We start from the raw sequence: 16,322 nt of genomic DNA on the forward strand, positions 1-16,322 counted from the left end.
GTGTAACTGCTTCTGGACCACCCTTCTGCTTCTAGACCCTTCTTCAAAGCACTCCCTGTGGCTTCTGTGTGCTTTTTAACTCAGAGTAGAGATTTTGTGCCGCAGTCAAAGCTGGCCGGCCGCAGCTCCCCGAGAAGGCAGGGTTTGCTGGGACTTGGAGTTTCAGAAGCTAGCAAGGGCCTGCCAGTCCACCCAGAAATGTTCATTTCTGACCACCAGGTGAACAACCCCAGAAGAATCTTCTTCCAAGCTTCCCACTCAGCTTCAGAAGGGCCACCAGAGCCAAGCAAATAGGAAGAGCTAGAAGAAGAATGAGTGGAGGGAAATGAAAGGAATTCTTGTTTTGTTTGTGTTTCACGAAGACCCGTTAGGGTGATCGGTAACTCAGGCACGGGGTCTTAGTCACGGAAGCAGTGCTACTTGCTGTGGACAGAGAAACTGAAAGAAAAATAAGCAGAAGTTTTGTTGAAAGTCCATCAGTGAAAAAGAGACCAAATGGATGTGGTAAAACTGTCTCCTGGGCCCTGTTTATTTTTTCTTAGGTGGCAGGAGGAAACCACGCATTTGCACAATCAGGCCCTATCTCTGCTGCAGAGAGTGGCATCCTTTGAGAGAGCGGGGTGGGAGCAGGTGGCACCGAGGGGGAAGGTAGTGGCTCTGGCTGGGAGTTATGGGACAAATCACATGTTGGAGTGGGCGAGAGGGGTGGACTCTCTGTAGCCTAAGACATCTGAAGACTTTTTTTGTCTTCAACTGATGTACTTAGTTAGTTGTGGGAGGCAAAGTGCCTTTCCAACTCATACAAATCATACTTGGGCTGAGTAACTTGGTTATTAAAAGAGATCTGAGCCAACACAACTGATAAGGAGGTTCAAAAATTAATCATTCTCCAGGCTTCCCAAGCGGCAGGCTGTCTGAGGAGAACACACACTGTCTTGCCCCTTGGCTAATGTGTTCTGGGCTCTGAGATAAGAGCCGTGATAATTTGATTTTACAGGTTCCCCCCCCACCACACCGCTTCGGGAGGACAGGGTGAAGGCTAGGCACAAGGCCTCAGCGGACACCACAGGCCTTCAGGAATGTGGATGTGTTGCATCCCAAGGTATACAATCTGTCATAGTTCATTCAGGCTGCTGTGACCAAAGTGCCATCAACTGGTGGCTTACACAATGAACATTCATTTCTCACAATTCTAGCGGCTAGGAGGTCCAAGATCAAGATCAAGGTGCCAGCAGATTCGGTGTCTGGTTCATGGATTCTGTCTCTATTCTCACATGTTGTGGGAGGGGGGTGGGGGGGTAGGGGGCGGGTGGAACTCTCTGGGGCCTTTTTAAATAAGGGCACACTGATCCCATTCATGAGGAAACCACCCTCTTGATATAATCACCCCCGAGTTCCCATGTTGGAACAACATCTCATTGGAAGTTAGGATTTCAGCACTGAATTTGGCAGAAACATAAATCTTCAGTGTACTGCACAATCCCACCCCTATTCCTGTACTACCTTTGGAGTGAGATTAATCATACTTGGGTTATTCTTGGGTACAAAGAAATGTCAATTAAATTTGCTGAGCCAATAGCAAGTATCCTGAAGGTTCAAACGCCACTGATTTCAGATCTCTCACCTACCCTGTGATGAGGACTCTAGGTGGCGGGCTGCCCTTCTTTCTGTCTCCGCAGCCCCACACATCCAGTTCTGCCACACACCCTGTCTCATCCTCACCTCTGCCTCTAGTACACTTGACCGTGAACAACATGGGCTTCAATGCACAGGTCCGCTTATTTTTTCAATAAATAAGTACAGTACTGTAAAGATATTTTCTCTTCCTTATGATTTTCTTAATGATGTTTGCTTTTCTCTAGCTTATTTTATTGTAAGAATACAGTATATGATACATATGACATATAAAAGATGTGTTAATTGACTGCTTATATTATCAGTAAGGCTTCTAGTCAACAGCAAGCAATTACTGGTTAAGTTTTGCGGGGCGTCAAAAGTTATATGAAGGTTTTCGGCTGCATGGGGATTGACCTCCCTTAGCGTGTTGTTCAAAGATCAACTGCCTGCACTTTCCCCTCACCCGCTGTTCTCTGACCACACAGGATGCGGGCCCCTTTCTCCTGCCCCAGGGCCTTTGCTCCAGCTGGAACATTCACGCCCCCTCCCAGCCCCAGGCTCACACCCTTACCTCCTTCAGATCATTGTTCAGTGAGGCCTGCTCTCCACACGCTTTCACAGGCCTCCCTCCCCTAACAGAATGCAAGCTACATAAGGGAGATTATTTTTGTCTTTCAATTCACTATACATAACCATGCCTGGCACATACTGAGTGTTAATAAATATTTGTTGAATGAATAAATGACCTGCTTTCACCTCTTCTTCCTTCAGATTAAAGGGTTTTGATAAAATCTTCTCCACCTACTTTCCCAGGGACACTGTTGTCTCTCAAGAAAGAAAATTGGGTTTCTAATGAGCAGGTGAAACATTTCCCTAATTTCCTACGGGGCCATGGAGTCCTTTCTGCTTTTCATAATTCTTCATCTAGTCACTGAACAAACAGAAAGCCAGTGCCTCGGGATATCCTTGTGCTCAGAAACAGGGTCTTTTATCTTTGACCAGAAGTCATGTCCCTCTGTTTCCATCTCTGTAGAAATCATGCGTAGTCTTTATAGACTCACTAACACGGGGTATACGAGAAGTCTAATGGATTATAGTTCAAGCTATCACTTGTTAGAAGAATGTTTTCTACATAAGTTTTCTCAATAGTTTAATACTAAGCACAGTAGAAGGAAGAGTAGGTGTAGGCTAAACACTGAGTTAAAATTGGAACAAATCCACAGGATACCTGAAACCACAGTTCTCTTACGAGGAAACGTAAAATGTGAATGAGTCAATGAAGTCTTTTGAGCAAGAGAGTTGTATAGCTGCTCACATTAGTGACAGGCGGTGTTTGAAAAGGAAGGATTATGTTGTTTCGGTCTTCTTCTTTTGTCAGAAAGAAAAAACACTTATCGAACTTCTTTCTGCCAGAACAAAAGTGGAATGTGCAGAGGACAGCTGAGAGGAGAGGCCACTTGACTAGAACTCAGGAGCTCTTGAGCAAAAAAAAAAAAAAAAAAATCTACTCCCCAGAAACTGGCTGTATCAATGTGGACATTTTGTTTAAAATCTGTGGGCCTCAGTTTCCTTACTTGTAAAAATGGGGGATTGGATTTCTAAGGTCCTCTTCAGTATACAAGTTTTTATTCTGAATTTGTTTCTGTTACTGATACTGGAACAACCTCCTCCCCACCCCCACCGCCACCCCCACACCCTTGACCACACGTCACCCCACTCCTTCCTGGGTTCCCAGCCATCATGCAGCGTTTGCAGACAGCACTGGCTTTGAGATGCACATTGGCATCCCAGGCACAAGTGGTAAACGTTTCCAGGCTCAGCTCACAGGAGTAAGATTCACAGCAGTTTACGTCCTTTAGCAGCTCTAGTCCTTTATGTTACTGCATCATTCACGGGCCACACCCCTGCCCACCAGAACAAAGGGATACTGCAGTTAGCTTGGCTAATAACTACATTTTCCAGGGTCTGCATTTGAGGCTTCCACATCTGGAACCTTGCTGACTGTGTGGGGGCTGCCCCGCCAGGGTTAGCTGATTCCCTGGGATAGTCAGTCCCTCGCAGTCTCCTACTGAGAGGAACCGTTTTGGAGGCCACACCCTAACCACTTCCTCTCCCTGCTCTCTGCTCTCACTCTCACACTCGGGGCCACTGTTGCCCTGCCCTGCTTACCCCAGGGCCTGATCCCAGATGACTAGGCAGGGCCCCTAGGCCCCAGAGTCTGCTGACATTGTTTAAACCAGCTGATCTTAAGCTTGTTTGCCCTGCCTCGCCCATTCCTTCCCATGGAAACTACAATAAAGGTTCCCACATTTCCCCCTCACTTGCTCTGCCTCCTGATAGGCCTGGGTGCTTCTCCCTGCGGCCCTACATGGCATTTCCATGCCTCCTGCTCCTAGGATCTGTGAGCATGAAAAATGTCTTCCTTCAGGACAGTCATTTCCATCTCTGCCTGTCTTATCATACCTGAGTACCGCAACTCTGGGTACCCTTAAAGCTCTCCCACCAGTCAAAGTGGGGACAACTGAACAACCGAGTGAGTAAGTAACGACAGCAAAGGCTTGTCCTCCATTGCATACAATAAGAACCCATGAGTTCGTAATGATAACAATAAATAAATGAACAAAAAATAAGTGGGGAGAAGAAAACGCTCTTCCCTACAGTGAAGTGTCAATCAAGAAATGTAGAAGAAATGAGGGAATCAAAAACACATTAGTGGTAAATACTAAAACTAGTGGGAAAAGGTCGATGAGAACAGGCATTTACATAGTCTCAGAGTATCTCCCCACACACTGTGTTTTAATGATAAAGGGAAGACTCGTGACTTTATACAAGACAAATCTGGCAGACTCCACCTAAACTCAGATGGAAGCTCCTTCAGCACGGTGGGCAGTGAGAAGGCAACAAGGGGCCACGTGAAGCTTAGAAAAGCCTCCAAGGGGGTCACACCCATGAGGAGCTCTGACGACACTGCTGAAAGTATCAAATATCTAACAAAACAGGGGGCCCTTGCTGCTGGGACCATGGCTGGTAGAGTATCTCTGCTCAACTTAGTTGAAACAGGGTGGTATAAACAAAAATTACTTAGCATTTGGGCAATTCCGGTATTTCCAAAGTATCTTCCCAAATACTATCTTACTAGATGCTATTTGTCACAGCAATTCCGAGACAAAGGTATTGTTGTCTTCCATGTCACATATGAGCAAAGTGAATCCAGACTCTGAATGACTTGGCCGAGGTCACACAGGAGCCAGGCAGGACCTGCTGCTGCTGTCACCGTGCTCGCCTGCACTGTCCATGTCCTTTGAAAAGGCCAGGGACTCCACACTATGAAGGGGTGAGAAAAACATTTTAACCTTTCTTTTCAATTTTATTTCATAGGTACACTAAATCTGGATCACTTCCCCTTTGGTAAAATTCCTGAAAAATAAAAACAAGTATCAGAAAGGTAAATTACACTAACAGAGTCTTTTAAAAAGTGTGTGTCTTGTGAAACGTGAGCCAGTAAAAGAATGAGGAAATGCATTTCCATCCAGAAAAACCAAGGAGACGTGTGCAGTCTTCAGTACAGGAGCCGCCCCGCCCATTTCTCTCAAGAACTTTTTCCTCTCTCAGCTGTCATGATACAAGGTCAAAGCCATGTGTAATGTCTAAAATGTATGAAATTGGGAAGAAAATAACTGCAAAGGAAACATCCTTTTAACACTATTTGACTCTTTAAAGTGTACGTATTGCTGTGATAAAAATAGACTTTTTTTTTTTTAAAGAAATGGTCACTTCGTAGCAGGGTTAGGATGACACATCAGTCCTCTAATCTCAGGGCAGAAGATGTTAGGCCCTGTAACCCGTGGATCTCATGCCGGGGAGTTCAGGGGATGGGGAGGGCTCTGTGCTCAGTTCCAGCACCAAATTCACATCTTAGCACCCCTGCTCCCTGTCACACAGCTTGGCCATAACCTGGTGAGCATGGTTTTCCTTATTGAATTGGGAGGGTTTTGTCCCTGACAGATCACAAGGGTCTCATAAAACTGATGTCCCACAGCAGAGGTTGAATGACGCCTAACGTTGGTTCCATCTCTGAATGCAAGATGCTTCCAACATCTGGGGAGACGGTGTGCTACAGTTGTGAGGTTGGGGGGAGTTCATAAACTATGAGCACTCTTCCTTTAAGTAATCCGTTCAATGTCTTCAAGAAGAGGCAGCCTCCTACAGACTCTTCCCACCTGTACAGAAAATTATTTTTCTGATATTTCTGGTGTAAGGTATGGGGAAGGAATGAAGGTTTCTTTTGAGGCGTTGGTAGGCGAGCTGGAAGCACGCTCCCCCAGGTCACCGGGTGAACCCTGTGCTCCACTGGGCGGTCTGCTTGCTGCTCCTGAGTGCACCGAAGACCGTCTCACCACCTATCCTGACTACGTCCATGCTGCTTGCCCTGCCTGGAATGCTGGTCCTTCCTGACTTTTTCACCTAAATACTCCCCTTCTGCAAGAGGCTGTGTAACAGTAGTTTAAAGCTTTAGATTCGATCAGACCTAGGTTTGGACATATAAGCGCAAACACCTTAATTTTTTGGAACCCCAATTCCCTTATCCATAAACTGGGAATAGTCATTGGAGCCACATCTTCTGGTTATTGTGTTGGTTAATATATACGCTGCCCAGGCAGTGCTCAGTAGACAGCAGCTGCTTTTAAACAAATCCTACTTTATAGAGAATGTCGAAGGTGAGGGGGGAAAAAACGCTTACTTTTATAGATTAAGAAATTGAGGCCCAGAAAGTTCAAAAGATTTACTCAGCACAACTGGCCCTAGGATTCAGGGCCAGAGGCACGCAGTGCAGACTCTGGCCTCACCATACAACGCGGTTTCTTCTCCGTTAAGAGCCCCCCATACCTTTTTGTCACAGTAGCGTCCTCCCCTGGAATCTGAGCATACTGACCACACCACTCTGGGCACCTGAACTGGTATTTTGATGTGTACATGTGTCTTCCCAGGTGGGCCAAAGTTCCGAAAGGGTATGATACGACGTCAGGTTCATGTCTGATGTAGCTTTGCCTCCTCCCAGCTTGCCTAGGTGAAGGCTAGCTCTCAGAAGGAAATCAGTAAATCCTTCCTGTTTCTGAGAAAGTAAAGCTGTGAAATCATTCTCAGAACAGAATCTGGTTTCTCCATCTCCTCAAGCCCAAATCTAGGCCAATGAAATGTAGTATCGCATCATCTTCCCCGTCACAGCACGCACCACGTTGAAAGGTCTCTGCTCACTCAACGCCTTGAAATAAAACATGAGGATAGCTTCATTCTTTTGAAACCAAACTAATGCTTTTTGTATTCACGTTCCATGGAAGACACCTCTGCCACCATGGCTCTTGTATCTGTTTTCAGGGAATCGCGGTGACATTGATAATACTAAAATTTCAAGGTTCTGTTCTCAGAAACATTACTAATTGCCAATGCTATTTGCATGAACTTTACGCACAGTCTTGTTATGGCCATATCTTAAATTAAAACAAGAAAATTTAAGAGCCCCCCAAACTGTATTTCCACATCCGTGCAGGGAGAAAACCTAAGAGCGGTAAAGGCTCAGAGGAGGATGTGCAAAGGCAGGGCCCACGAGCAAAAGGCCAGCTTCAGCAGCAGAGTGGGCCGTCGGCACCGGCCTGGCCCACCTCCCTAAGCCCGGTTTGGATGATCAGTGATTTCATCTGCTGGTCCACAGCTGTATATCTGATGGTAAAACATTTTATTATAGTGCTATAATTTCTCCACAGCCATTTTTCAAAAAGTAACCATGTCAGTATCGTTATAAAACCTCTCTCTTAGCAAACCACAGTCCTTCAGTGCCTCGTGGACATAACAAAAGGCAGTGCGTGCAGTGTTCTGGTGCCTGGACTCTGGCCGCACACTCCGCATTCAACTTTGGCTTTAATACTTACTATTGGAGAGACCTCAAGCAATTATTTAAGTTCTCAAAGACTCAGTTAACTCGTCTATAAAATGGGATTACTACCTCACAGTGTTGTGAGGAATGAGGGAGATGTAAAGGGCATAACAAAGTTCCCTGAATACAGTGAACGTGGGATAATGCCACCTGTTGTGGTGACGATGACGATCGTGATGATGATGATATTGATGATGACTTGCTTTACATTACCCTTAGTAGAACACGTGCTCTAAGATGTGTTTCTGTCTGTGGCGGTAGTGATGGTTACTCCCAATGTGTTGTTCCCACCTTCCTTACTCAGTAACTACCCTTGCGCATGTCTACAAGAGAACCTAAAACTACTTTAAAAAGCCATGTCTATTAAAAAAACCCCTCTTCACAATAGCATTACAAGGAATAAAATATGCAGGACTATATCTAACAAAAAAGCGTTAAAAATGTATACCCTGAAAACCACAAAATATTACTGAAAGAAATTAAAGATAACCTAAATCAATGGAAAGACATTATGTGTTAGTGGATTGGAAGCTTCATATGGTCAATATGGTAATGGACTAAAGTTTATCTTTCAACAAAGAAATTCACAGCTGTTTATTTTGTAAAAATTGAAGAGATATATAAAATTCATATGGAAAGGCAAGAAACTCAAAATTGCCAAAACAATCTTGAAAAAGAAGAATAAATGTGAAGGATTCACACTTCTTGATTTCAACACATACTACAAAGTTACAACAATCAAGACAACGTGCTACTTGAATAAGGACAGACGTATGAATCAATGTAATAGGATTGAAAATCCAGGAGTAAACCCATACATTCATGGTCAGCTGATTTTTGACAAAGATGCCAAAATGATGCTCTATTAACTTAGAAGAAGAGTGGATGAACTTAGGGAGAACATCAACAAAGACATATGAAACATACAATCGGAACTAAAAAAACATAAAAGAGAACCAGTCAGAAATCAAGAATACATTACAATGGAGTAGATGAAGCAGAGGATCAATTCAGAGATTTGGAACATAAGGAAGCAAGATAATACCCAATCAGCAAAAGGAAAAATGAATTAAAAATTGAGGATAATGTAAGGAGCCTCTGGGATAACTTCAAGTGTACCACCATTTGCATCATGGGGGTGCCGGAAAGAGAAAAGAGACAGCAAGAAATTAAAAATCTATGTGAAAAAAATAATGATGGAAAACTTCCCTAACCTGGTGATGTAACAGTGGAAAATTGTAACCCACCCCACCATTATTGATGTCATTTCTCTAAATGCTAACTCTGACTTATATGTAGCCTGCAGATAAACTGCATTTTTATTCATAAGAATCTCAGGAACTAACTTCAAAAGATACAGAATATGACCTTCGGGCATCCCAGCTCTGGGATATTTGCTGCCCTTCAACCATGGAGCCGGGATGGTGTAAAGCCAGGATAATGTTAAGGCAGGACGACTAAACCAGGATGATGCACACCAGACCATCACTTACCTTATCAGAGGAGACTGTGCTTGTCTGCACGTAGAGAACTTTTCCACCCCCTCTTTTGACCTCTTTCTTCCCCTCCGTCTTTATAAAAACCTCTGCCTGCACTGAGATGTGGATGGGCTTTGAGACATAAGTCCCCAATCTTTCCTTTACAGCAGCACCTGCTTCTCAAGTATTGGCTTTTGTAGCAATAGGCAGCTGGACCTACTTTCAGTTATGGCTTAGGAAACAGACACACAAGTCCAGGAAGCACAGAGAGTCCCAAACAAGATGGGCCCAAAGAGGCCCACTCCAAGACACATCATAATTAAAATGCCAAAGGTTAAAGACAAAGAGAATCTTAAAATCAGCAAGAGAAAAGCAGTTAGCTATCTATAAGGGGGCTCCCATAAAACTGTCAGCTGATTTCTCAAGAGAAACCTTGCAGGCCAGAAGGAATTGGTGTGAAATATTCAAAGTGATAAAAAGCAAGGACCTACAACTTAGATTATTCTGCCTAGAAAAGCTATCATTTAGAATTGAAGGACAGATAAAAAGTTTTCCAGACAAGAAAAAACTAAAGGAGTTCATCATCACCAGATGAGTATTACAAGAAATGTAAGGGGTCTCCTTTAAGATGGGACAGGGTTTGGGAGGATGATTGAAAATGGTGAAAGGATTAAGAGGTACAAATTGGTAGTTAAAGATTTATAGATTTATCAGGTTGTTAATTTAATAAGTTACATAGTGTCTAATCACTGGGTTGTACGCCTGAAACTACTATACAGGGGTGAACTAAAGTAGGATTACAGTTATAATATAAGTAATAAATAATTAATAAATAATAATACAAGTGTAAACTGTTTTGTGTACTCAAAACTATAAAACTACTTTTGCCCACCCCGTAATATTGTATGTTAACTGTAATTGAAAAATAAAAAAATTTTAAAGTAAAAAATAATCAGTAAAGAAGCAACCCAAGATAGATGAAAATACCCTCCAAGAATTTCTTGCAGGTAATTTTAATGTAACATACTTAACCAAGGACCATAATCAATGTTTAAGGATTACCAACTAGTTCTGAATCCAGTAGGAAAAAGAGAGAGAGGCTTTCAAGTATTTCAGGACTAGACTGACAGAGAATTCTTTCTCTGGCTAGCAGCTGGGTCAGTCTCAAGCAATTCACTTGGTACCTGTAGCTTCCCTCCAGCCAGCGACTGCGGCTTCAGGGAAACCTAACCCCTCCCTGTCTCCAGATGAGGGAGCACACTGCCATCTTCTGGTAGGAAGAAGAGATACAGACACTCTGTCTGACCACAGTCACTTGAAAGAGGCTCCTGAAGCTGCTTATGGGGTCAGGCTTGTCTCCAAGGAACACAGGCAGCAAATAACCCTGAGCCCTGGGTAGGTGCAGCTCTGAGGGAAGTTGGAATAGCCCCATTGACATAGCAGTGAACAAAACAGATGAAAATTCCTGTGCCAAACTAACAAGGACAAAAACAAGTTTATCTGCCATTTAACACAACGTAGATTAGAATGGTATCTGTGCACCAGTTCTGAGAATCAATAAAGTGGATCCTGCATAGATCTACGGCATCCTTTGCTGCACCATCAAGGTTCATAATGAATCCATCAAATGGGTGGTGTTTGCTCAATTCCAGCGCTTCATCCCCTTCCCCAGGGGCCTCCCCTAATCCTTTGATAGTGAAATCACACTCAAACAGCACGACACCATCCTTGCTGAATTTCTCTCTTGTTGATTGATCTAATTCTGCCAGATCCTCATTTGTCAGTGACTTTGCAGATGCTTTGAGCGGTTCACTAACATCACTTTCAACACTTCCATCAACTCCCTCCTCTTTTGCAAGATTTGAAATTCACTTCGCAGTCACATGCATTTTGTTTGGGCTATGCTCCCTGGATGCTTACCACATCAGGCAACATGGGAAGGGCGACCAGCCAAACAATGGGTGGGGACCAGTTCTGCTTCTTCACTGTAGATAAAGAGAAAGAGCCTGCATAAGACATAATATAAAATATAATTTTGGAGTAGAAATGGGGAGAAATGGTTTACACCAACTGATTTAACATATGGTCAGTGCTTAGTGAAGGTTTTCACGCTAGTTGGCTTGGGCTCCCCTCCACAAACTAGCAACTGTGGGAACTCAGATAGTGAATAGTCAAAGACTCCTGTGTTTAATGGAAGAGAATCTACTCCCTAGAAAGCATTAGCAAGAATTTCCTGATGTTGTTTGAAGAGTCTCAGAGGATGCAGTGTACATCCGATGTCTCATGCTACACAAGTTAAGAAGTCCTCCTCAGGGCCTGCAGCCCCAAGAATTATTTAAAATCTTCCTATCCTTTATGTCACGTCTACCTCACTTGACACTTCAAATCCTCTCCCTTCTCTCACATCGACGGACTCAGCTTGGCCCTGGCTGTGATCCTCGAACGGTGTGTTCCACGCAGGAGAACTCAAAGCACAAAATGATCCCACAGCCACCAACGGCTCTCTCCATAGAGGGGACTTCATCAGACTGCACTTTTTGAGTTTATCCTTTCTGACTGCATCTGTCCAAAACACCAGACAGACAGGTCTGCTCCTCCTGGTGCAGACTGGTCTCCTCACCATGATCCAAGAAAAAAGAAAAAAAAACAAAAAGCGGAAAAGCTACTTTCAAGGGGGTCATCTCAGAAGCGGTGACATTGTGAGAGCTTTGATGTTCTTCCATTTGCTTATCACTATTGTCTAAATGTGGTATAAAATGAACACTTAAAACCTCTTGCTTTTTTTAAACATTGCATCGCATATGAAACGTTATCATGTGTAACAATGTCAATGAATTTCACTTTTTACTTAAAAAGTATATTTATAGAGAAAGGTGTGTGCTTCATTTTACTCTAAAACTGAAGAAGCATAGAAGGTTTTGTATTCATTTTGTTTTTCCCTGCCTGTTAACTACTAGTTTACTCCATTGTTTGATATTCCTCACATCATTTTTGGGAAAATATTTAACGAGGATTCTGGTAAATGAAGCAGAATTGGCCAAGGAGCAGTTTGTAATCAGCACATTGCTAGTATAATCAGCAGGATTTTAACCTTTCAGGAAGGAACTTCCTGCCCTTTGTTTAATTAAAGCAACTTCTCTTTAAAAACAAAAAAAAAAAAGAAAGAAAGAAACCTCTTTTTTGTCCAGTATTTACATGAACAATTGCCCACTTTAAAAGATGCAACAGCCTGTGAAGCAAAGTCATTAAGCCAACTACACATCCATGGTGCCTGTGCCCGGAGTCAGTGGAGAAGGTGAGAGGCGTCTTAACCTCACAGAGAGAAAAGGCCACCTCAGCCACACCGACCAGAACGGGAGGCTTCGTTCTCCTCAGTCAGTGATAACAGCTTCTAGGAAATTTGCTCCAAAATGTGTATCTATCACTTGCTCTAAATCAACAAATTTGCAATTAATTGCAACGCAGTTTAGCTGTACCTGTCAAGGTCTGATTCTCTTCCATGTCCTCCCGCCACAATCCTCGCCTGACGCAATGGATTAAGAGGAGGGACCAAAGAATGCAAACTCCAGTTAGATAAATGTACCTAGTCATCTGTCCAGCAAACCCAGCCAATGTCTATGGAATCCACCATAGAGCTAAGAGCGTTCTGCAGACGATTGTACACGTCCCCTCTGTTGCAGAAGGTTACCTGCCCCTATTCCTGATCTCATCTGCTCCCTCACAAATGTAGACCCCCAGAAATCACCCTTAACTTTTTCTTCCTTACTTCCCACTCTCAATTAATTGTAAGTTCTCTCAGCTTAGCATTCTACACGTCTTAATGTATTGCTTCCATTCATTCTTGCCCCTTGGGCACTACTGCTCTTGTCAGTTTTCACTAACATATAATTCATTCTTTGCAGTTAATTAAGCTGAAGAAGCCTGGGAATGAAGTTTGAAACAAAGGTTAATAAGGTTCTTTGCCTAGTAACAACAAAAAAAACAAGCTGGCACCACCCTATTTCCTCATTCTCTGTCAAGTGTACAAGGGCAACAGCCTTCCTGTGGTCTCCCTGCCCTCTCAAATCTACCATCACACCTTCTGTGTTACTCTCTTACCTGAAGTCTTCCAGTGGCTCACTATGCATGAAAGATGAAGCCTGCTCCCTCAACATGGTACTGGAGGGCCTCCGACCACCCGCCAGGCACTCTCTCCACCTCCTCTTTCCACCATGCCCTGTCTTACACCATGTGCTCCCTGGGCACATCTGCTTCTGGTCACTGTGTTTAGACCATGCGCTCTTCACCTTCCTTATTCACACCCACCCCAACACACTCACAGGCCTCTAAATTCCCGTGATGCCCTGTGATTGCCTGTTACTAATCTTGGCGTGTTCAGTTAATGTTCTTTTTTTATCATCATGCTTTCCCTCTTGAAGGCAGTCTTGTATTCATCTTTGTATCTCTATGTTCAGAGCCAAGTATATAGAAAATGCTCAATGAATATTTAGTGATTGAATGTATGAATGTCAAAGACAAAACCACAATGCTATTAAAAGGGGAGCTAAAAGAAGATTTTTCAGACAGAAACAGAATCTTCCATAAGAGATATCTTCTTTTTTATAAATTATATTTTATTGTTTATGCTATTACAGTTGTCCCAGTTTCCCCCTTTTTACCTCCCTCTACCCAGCCCCCCCACCCGCTCAGGCAATCCCCACACCATTGCCCATGTCTATGGGTCCTGCACATATGTTCTTTAGCTACTCTATCCCCTATGCTTTACTTTATATTCCCCATGACTATTCTTTAACTACCAATTTGTACTTCTTAATCCCTTCACCTTTTTTAGTTCATCCCTCCAACCTACCTCTTATCTGGCAACCGTCAAAACGTACTCTGCTTCTATGACTCTCTTTCTGTTTTGCTTGTTTATTTATTTCGTTTTTTAGATTCAGTTATTAATAGATATGTATTGCCATTTTATTGTTCATATTTTTATCTTCTTCTTAAAGAAAACCCTTTAACATTTCATATAATACTGGTTTGGTGGTGATAAACTCCTTTAGTTTTTTCTTATCTGGGAAACTTTTTATCTGTCCTTCAATTCTAAATGATAGCTTTGCTGGTAGAGTAATCTTGGTTGCAGGTCCTTGCTTTTCATCACTTTGAATATTTCTTGCCAATCCCTTCTAGCTGCAAAGTTTGTTTTGACAAATCAAATGACAGTCTTATGGGAGCTCCCTTACAGGTAACAAACTGCTTTTCTCTTGCTGCTTTTAAGATTCTCTCCTTGTCTTTAAACTTTGGCATTTAAATTATGATGTGTCTTAGTGTGGTGTCTTTGGGTTCATCTTGTTTGGGATTCCCTGTACTTCTTGGACTAGACAGACAACACTGTGGCTGACCTTGGATGTGCCAGTAGCAATCAAGGCTCAACTACAGAGGAGGGTGTACACAGCTCACACAGTGGGTAAACTTTAAATACTCAGCTTGGGTAATAGGGGAGGCTGTGCCACTGAACCCTACAGGACACTTATATTAAGCCACTCTATCAAGCATGAGAATGTAGTAGCTCTACCTAATACATAAAAACAAACACAGAGATGCTGCCAGAAGAAGAGACAAAGAAACATGGCCCAAATGGAAGAACAGAACAAAACTCCAGAAAAAAAGAACTAAGCAAAATGGAGAAAAGCAATCTATCAGATGCAGTGTTCAAAACACTTGGTTATAAGGATGCTGAAGGAACTTAGTGAGAACTTCAACAACCATAAAAAAAATCAGTTAAAAACAAAAGATTCACTAATTGAAATAAAGAACAATTTATAGGGAATCAACAGTTGAGTGGATGAAGCTGAGAATCAAATCAGCAATTTGGAATATAAGGAAGCAAAAAACAACCAATCAGAACAACAAGAACAAAAAGAATCCAAAAAATGAGGATAGTGTGAGGAGCCTCTGGGACAACTTCAAGTGTTCCAACATTCGCATCATGGAGTGACAGAAGAAGTAAGCAAGAAATTGAAAACCTATTTGAAAAAGTAATGTCAGAAAGCTTCCCTAACTTGGTGAAGGAAAAAGACATACAAGAGATGCTTTCTATTGTTGAAATTTAAAGGGCAATTGATGATCAAGTGGTTTATAACTAATAACTGTCCCTACCATGTAATAATGATATCTTTGTCCACATTGTCAATTTCTGCTATACAAAAGACAGGGTTCTATACAGAGATTTACATAAACAATATTTATATTTTTAGATTGTTATTATTATATAAATATTATATACTTTATTCTTAGGAGAAAAATCAGGGAAAATATTAAGAAATCTAAAGAATGTTCTTCTTTCTTAATTAAGGGATGTCTTCAAGAAATTGAAAAAAAGGAAGTAGTAGAGCTACATATGGAAGAATTTCAAGAGTGTCCAAAAAGCAAAGGAAATTTCAACACTCTGGTATTACCCCAAAAAGAGAGAGGAATTTGTGCAGAGTTAAAATATCTAAAAAGTAGAAGTCACTGTAAGAGAAACTAAAAAGAAGGGAAGAGACAAAATAGAAGGATAAGAAATAACAGGAAAAAATTAGAGTGGCTAAAGGAAATTATTTTCATTCAGTTTTACAGAAAAACAAATCTATGACAATTATTGAACAGAATATCAACAGGTGGTCTACTGAGTCTAAGGTCCTAAGTGGATGGGGGTGGGGTTACTTTGATTCCATTGCCTATTTTTTTCTCAATTGGCATAAACATGGGAGATTAATGCACAGGCTTGAAGTGATGCACATCACTTCTGCTCAATTCTGTTTGTTAGAACTCAGTCACATGGCTGCCAAAATGAATCCTTACCAACCCCATTCCAAATCATCCTTAGCTTGCTCACATCTTTGTATCAAATGCTCTTTTATCGTTTCTCCAACTGACAAATTGCTACTTAATATGTAAGATCTAGCTCTAATACCACTTTCCCTGTGAAACCATCCCCATCTCTAGAAAGTATTCACTCATTCATTGTACTTATGCAATAAAAGCAGCAAAAGTACTGGTTAGACTTACTATGAAAAGTTCTAATTAGCTAGACTTAACTAGACTATCAGGTCCTTCAGGGTGGGAAGATGCAATATGCACCTTAGTACAGAGAAGGCACAGCTCCATGTCCAGATCCAGTACAGAACTGTTCAGTGAGTGAATGCAATTGTAGTATCTGACTGGGGTCATGAGGCAAATCAGCAAAGCCACTCCTTCCACAGTGTCCCATTCAGCAGCATTTCAGACTACCCCACCACACTAGGCAGTGATCAGGGACGAGGCGAAAC

At 42.3% G+C, this 16,322-nt stretch overlaps 1 long non-coding RNA gene across 1 annotated transcript; it reads right to left on the bottom strand.

The window, feature by feature from the left end:
• Window positions 1–4,805: 4,805 nt before the first annotated feature.
• On the bottom strand, window positions 4,806–13,263 carry LOC128780640 (uncharacterized). The gene is made up of 3 exons (XR_008426584.1): window positions 13,126–13,263; window positions 10,948–11,012; window positions 4,806–4,941 (listed from the first exon to the last, which is right to left on the bottom strand). It is a non-coding gene; the product is annotated as an uncharacterized lncRNA (long non-coding RNA).
• Between the last annotated feature and the right edge of the window lie 3,059 nt (window positions 13,264–16,322).

Source organism: Desmodus rotundus, chromosome 4, assembly GCF_022682495.2.
Source record: "Desmodus rotundus isolate HL8 chromosome 4, HLdesRot8A.1, whole genome shotgun sequence".
Taxonomy (NCBI): Eukaryota; Metazoa; Chordata; class Mammalia; order Chiroptera; family Phyllostomidae; genus Desmodus; species Desmodus rotundus.